This window comes from Panthera tigris, chromosome A3 (genome assembly GCF_018350195.1).
Source record: "Panthera tigris isolate Pti1 chromosome A3, P.tigris_Pti1_mat1.1, whole genome shotgun sequence".
In the NCBI taxonomy this organism is placed as follows: domain Eukaryota; kingdom Metazoa; phylum Chordata; class Mammalia; order Carnivora; family Felidae; genus Panthera; species Panthera tigris.
In genome coordinates, this window is record NC_056662.1 from 118,107,815 (window position 1) to 118,114,298 (window position 6,484).

A 6,484-nucleotide genomic window follows, 5' to 3' on the forward strand; every position below is an offset into this window, starting at 1 on the left:
GGTGCCTGGGTGGCTCAGTGAGTTAAGCACTCTACTCCTGATTTCAGCTCAGGTCATGATCTTGCAGTTTGTGAGTTCAAGCCCGGCATCAGGCTCTGCTCTGACAGTGCAGAGTCTGCTTGGGATTCTCTCTCTCTCCCTCTCTGCCCCTGCCCCCTCTCAAAATAAATAAACGTAAACAAAATAATCAAGGTGTTTTCTGTCACATGCTCTCCCCTTGCTGATGACTCCTGAGGAGCCATGTCTGCCCTTCCTGCACTGGGGGAAGTCTCCAAGGCTGAGGCATAGAGTGTAGAAGGGGGGCTGGGGGTGCGCCTGGGGTATATCTTGGTCTCCAGTAAAGACAGAGGCCACTACTTCCTGAGTGAGGTGCCAGGAAGTATGCTTTATACATATTACCCAGTTTAAGTTTAATCCTTTCAACAACTCGATTAAATTTTCAGATGAGAGCATTGAAGCTCAGAGAAGTTAAGTTACCAACTTACTGGTCATACAGCAAGTGGGTGGGCAGGTAGGTTTCAGGCTGAGGTCTGCCTGACTTTGAATCCTGTGCCTCCCTGGAGAAGTCAGTTCAGGAAGCGGTTTAAGTTCTATAACACTGTCAGAGTGTTTGGATTTGGGAGAAGGTTAAAGTCTGAGCAGGTGTGAGGCCAACATTTTGCCTTTTTTTTTTTTTTTTTTTAACATTTATCTGGGGGGCCTGGGTGCCTCAGTAGGTTAAGCAACTGACTTCAGCTCAGGTCATGATCTCACAGTTTGTGAGTTTGAGCCCCACATTGGGCTCTGTGCTGACAGCTCAGTGCCTGAAGCCTGCTTCAGATTCTGTGTCTCCCTCTCTCTGCCTCTACCCAGCTTGCATTCTGCCTCTCTCTCTCTCTCTCTCTCAAAGAATAAAAAAAATTTTTTTAATTAAAAAAAATAAATGAGTCTTTAAAAAAAAAAAAAAAGATGTTTATTTATTTATTTTTGACAGAGAGAGAATCCCAAGCAGACTCCACGTTCAGTGCAGAGCCCAATGTGGGACTCCATCCCACCACTGTGAGATCATGACCTGAGCTGAAGTCAAGAGTCGGAAGCTTAACCGAGTAAGCCACCCAGGTGCCCCCAACATTTTGCTTTTTAGCTTGTGCTGGGAAATGTGGATCTCCTGAGACACCACAGCTTCTGGGTTTTCCCTGGCCCTTTCCTGGGTTGACCTCATTATGTATACTAGAATGATTTTAAAAAACCAGGCATGTGCAGGAGACTTGGGGGGCTCAGGGCTGGGAGTCTCCCAGGCGTAGGCAAGGCCAGTGGGAAGGTGACCATAGATCAGCTGTAAGTAAGTCAAGTGAATAAAGAAGCAGTGGTTTGAGGAGCTACAGGGAGAAGGAATATGTGACTGGCCAGGCCTGTGGAAAGGCCCGGCTTGTACAAAAGCCCCAAATGACTGAGAATTCCAGCATCCCTGGCAGAAGTGGAGAAGTGGCAAGGTGGAGACGGCTTTGAGGGGAAGAGGAGGAGTCTAGGTTTGGAGACCTTATATTGCACGATCTCAGGAAGTTGAGCAGCCAAGGAGCTGTAACCTCAAGGATTTGGAACTAGGAGGTGCTGGGAGGCCAACGGAGCATTCAGAGGCCATCTGCAGAGAGCCCTCAGCTGAAGCCTGGGAGAGTGTAGGAGAGTGTAGGAGTGAGTGCAGAGGGACAAAGGAGGAACGTTGGGACACTTGCAGCAGGCCAGGTAGGCAGGAGACAGGAAGCTGCTGAGGGTGGGGTGTGAGAAGGGAGATGATTCATTCTCAGAAATACCAAATCAAAGCTGTGCTAATTAACAATAGGTTTACAACCTATTGGAAATGTGTACACCCCCCACCCCCCACAATGGAGTCCCAAAGCCTTAGACACCGCACTTCCTGATTCTGTTTCCCCTCTCTGGTTAGTGGGCTTATTTTCACAGGCTTTGCAATGAGCATGTGCCAAAGAACAAAGGGAAGAGGGACTGAAAGTCTCATTCCTCAGGGAATGTACATTTGTTCCAATCAGACTACTTTTTGCCTTACACGGGCATAGGCCACATCTGGGTGAGGCTGTAACCTCTGTAACACTCAGCCAATGAGGAACCAGGGGAGGGACTTGCATGCTAGGAGATAAATTGTCTGCTGTAACTGCCCGGGAGAGTGCCTGTCCATCACCTGCTCTTCCAAGAATGTTGATTAAAGCCTCTCTTCACTGTGCTCCCAGTCTCCGCATCCCTCCTTTGACTGGGTCAGTGGGCTTTTTTTCTAACATGGGGGAGGCCTCCCCTGGGCCAAGCACACACACGGCCCAACCAGAGGGGCTGTGGCGGAGCAGGAGCCACAGTGGTTGTGAGTTCCAGCCCCGAGCTGAGTGAGCCTGTGCTGCCTCCCCTGGACCCTTCTCTCAAGGTCAGATTAAGGGTGGCTGGCACAGCACCCGCAGTGGGAGACCCCCTAGTAGAAGGCCGTCGTGACGGTGTGTGGTGAGCAGTCGCAGTACAGGGAGAGGGTGGAGGTCCCTCGAAGGCTCAGGGGTAGGTGGGGAGACAATGGATGCAAGCACTGTCTTGGGGCCAGGGGAAAGTTGGCAGGGAGAGGAAATGGCCCTGGTGGTGTAGACAGCAGCTGAGGGGAGGGCCAGCAGGGTCGGGGAAGGTTCTTTCCAGCTTCAGGATGTGGCCCTGGCCAAGTCCACAGACCAGGAGAAATGTCCCGTGAAGAGCAAGAAACGAAAAGCAGAGGGGAGATGGAGGGGTAGGATTGGAGAAGGTGAGTCCTGCGGGGAGGGGAGAGAGGGCTGGGTTGACAACATGGGAGGGATTTGGGGGCACCCTGGGAAGGAGAAAATAGCAAACATGGCCATGCCTGGAGGATACCTCCCAGTGTGGGACTGGCTGGGGTCCCAGGGTCCTGCAGCCAGGATGGCTCTGGCCCTCCACCCCCATCAGGCACTGCAGATGGCTGCTTCCACTGTATCCAGCACTGGCTTCTCGGGATTCGGAGAGTGGGTGCTTCCGGCACTGTTACCAGCTGCTAGATTCAAAGGCCTTCCAGGAACCGCGCCCTGCTTGGGATCTGCGTGGAACTCAATACCAACGTGCTGCCCTCACTTTGGAGATGCGCTCAAGCTCCCTGGGCTTCCAGTTACCCACCTGTAAAGTGGGGTCAATCTCACCCGTCTGTCTACTTCCCAGGGTGCCACTGGGGATTATATACAAAGGCATTTTGTAAATCATGAAGAATTATAAAACTTCAGAGGCTATGACTGATGTCAAGCACAGCTCATAGGTGAAATGTTTTTTTTCCCACTGGCTTCTTTCTCAGAGAAGTTTAGTGGAAATTATTTTGAAGTACTTTGATCTCCTTGGCGGAAAAGCACTGAATAAATTCAAGATGTCATGGCAGATTAGTCTCTTTGCTGTGGAGCTGAGGGTGACCAATTTTACTCAATAGCTGGTGACAACCTTTCAGAATTGCTTAAAACCCCTGAGCCCCACCGAGTCCTAGCCCCTGAGACTGCTCTCCTCTGAGCCAGCCTTGCATAGCCATCCTGAAATAGGGCCCGGGGCTACCCTTGAAGGACTTTCAAAGGCCAGCACCCCCGTTTGTGTGGCTGTGCTCCTTGCTTGGTGATGTGGAGAACAAAGGCAAAAGGAAGTGTAGATAAAATTAAATTTTCTTCCAGCCTGCAGCCCATTGACAAACACTTGAGGCCACCAGTGTATGACATTCCTCCAGACTCCCAAGTGTCTTCATGTTGATGCTTCGCTAGAGGCAAAAAAAAAACAAAAAAAAAACAAAAAAAAACAACCCTTAGCTTGACAACAGCCAGGCCTCCAGGATCTCGTAAGTCTTCTTTAACATATGAAAATCCTTTGGGATTTGGAAACTTCCTTCCGTCTCTACCCACCCCTCCCCCCACTTTACAAGTATATCCTTCACAATCCCAATGCAGCTCTTTCTGCCCACGGGTCCCATCCCTGTGCTTTAATAACACCGCTTCCCCCCCGCCCCCCAAACTGAAAACATCTCAAGAATCCGTTCTTGGTTATTCACTCCCAGACCTCACATCATACCGCTAGGTACCAGGGGGTCTGGTCCTGGTGGTCGTTCCTGGGACTTGGGTCTGCCGACTGTTCCAGCCCCACTCCTGCCGCGGCCCCTCAGCCTCGCGAAACGCGTCCGTGTGGGACTGCGGTAGGGCAGAATCCCAAGAATAGTAGCAGCTACCCTTTTTTGGGGGCAGACGCTTCCCCCACATCAATGTGTTCAACCCTCACAGTACCCCAGCGAGAAGGATCTCTCATCCCCGTGGCTTAAGAGGGAATGAGCTACTTGCCTGGGTCACGGAGCTGCAGCCAGAGTCGGGGTCCAAACCTGGGGCTGTCCCGTGCCAGGCTTCGGTTCCCTTCTCCTGGTTATTTGCTACCTCGGATGGAAGATGGAGATCACGACGCTCACCTCTCAGACCTGTCAGGAGGAATGGGTGCATATCCGCTCACGTGAAAGCCCTCGGAACATAGAAAGTTCTTTATCGATGTGGTCTGCCTCTCCTTTTTATAATCACGTTCTAATTTCAATGTCTGCACAGGTGTCGCCAGTGGGATGGTCTAATGAGGCTTATTTTCCTTCAGATTTCTCCCTGGACCTGTGGCCTGCTGTTCTTGCCACCTGAGAAGGTGGACCTGAGCTGAGGGGTGGCAGGCTTCTCTTCCTACCATGAGCTAGCTCTACAGTTCTTCCTACTCAAGGGTCTCTGCCTGGGGGTTCCGGTGGAAAAGGCCCCAGATGAGTCTGGGACTCCCTCCCAAGCACGCAGGGACCCATTCCTTTCACTCAGGACACACTCTTCTGTGCACCCCCACTTTGCTGCCCTGAACAGACCACGCCACATGTCTGCCATGGTGACGTTTCACCTTCTCACCCCACAGCCTCCATACTCATTCTCTGTAGTGAGCCCCCGGTCCCTTCCTGTTGTCATACCTGGATTGTCTTCTTGTGGATGCCCCTAGAACAGTGAGATCCGGGTGGTAGATGAGGGCTGTTTTCGTTTGCCAGGGCTGACTGACTTACAACGTACCACAGACTCGGTGGCGCCGGCCTGGCTGGCTCAGTCGGTGGAGCGTGTGACTCCTGATCTTGGGGTTGTGAGTTCAAGCCCCATGTTGGGTGTAGAGATTGATGAAGTTTTGGGGTGACGGTGGGGGTCCAGAGCCAACGGCCAAGAAAGAATTCTTGAAGACCTCTTTGGTGCAAAAAAAGGTGATTTTGTTCAAGCACGGGGACAAGGCTGGTGGGCAGAAAATGGTGCCCAGGGGGTTGTGAAGAGTGATTGGTTATAGACTATGGAATTGGGAGGTAAAGACAAAAGGGAGGCCTCCAGAGGGACTTTGATATGCTAAAGAGGATTCTTTAAGATACTTGAGGCCTTGCTACTTCAAGCTAAGGTTGTTTTTCCTCTTAGTAAGGCATTAACATTATGAAGGCAGGGGGTTCCTGGAGAAATGTTATACACTCTGTATTTGCCTCAAGTATTTGTCAATGGGCTGCAGGTTATTAGGAAATTTAACTTTACCGTGCCATTTCCTTCTTGCCTATGGAGGGGTGATGTTGGGGCTCCAGGAAACTGAGTCTATACATTTCTGGAGATGAGGCTATTGATAAGATTGCCTTTTTCTTGTAATTTACTAAGATATTTGTAAACTGATGGAGACTCCTGTCCTGCATGACTGTGATTTCTATCAGTTACTCATTTGTTTCCTTTCCTTCCCTTTGTTTTTGGGCAGCCAGGAGTGCCTGAGGAATATCACCCATATCCCACCTGGGTGGGGGGTGGTGGTGGTGGGGTTTTAGCCTGTACTTTGCCCTCAGCTTGCCTTATGGTCCCTCATCAGAGATGGCTTAAAATTTTTTTACTTAAAACCACAAGAAAAAGTACCACAGATTGGGGGTACAACAGAAACATATTCTCTCACAGTTTGGAGGTGGAAAGTCCAAGATCAAGGTGCCAACATGGCTGTTTCTTCTGTGGCCTCTCTCTTTGGCTTGTGGATGGCCGCCTTCTCCCTGTACCTCCGCCTGATCTTTCCTCTATACCCATCTGTGTCCGTTTGTCCTCTTCTTATAAGGAGACCAATCACATTGCCTTGGGGCCCATCCTAATGACCTCATTTTATCTTAATGACCTCTAAAGACCCTGTCTCCCAGGTACCGGGGTTAGGACTTGAAAAAATGAATTGGGGGGATGACACATAATTCAGTCCATAGCAAGGGCCAAAGGGATATTTTAGAGGGATCTCCAAAGTCAGAATCTTGCACAAGTGAGGACAGTGCAGCAGGGAGGGGACTGGGAAGGTCCCCTGACTCCTGCCTTGTTCTGCAGTACCTGGTGGTTGCTACGGCTTCAGCTCTTTCTCTCCTCACAGAGGGGCAGGGGCTAGAGTGCTCCCTGGGGCCCCAGGAGGGTTGGACTCTGTTTTTGGTGGG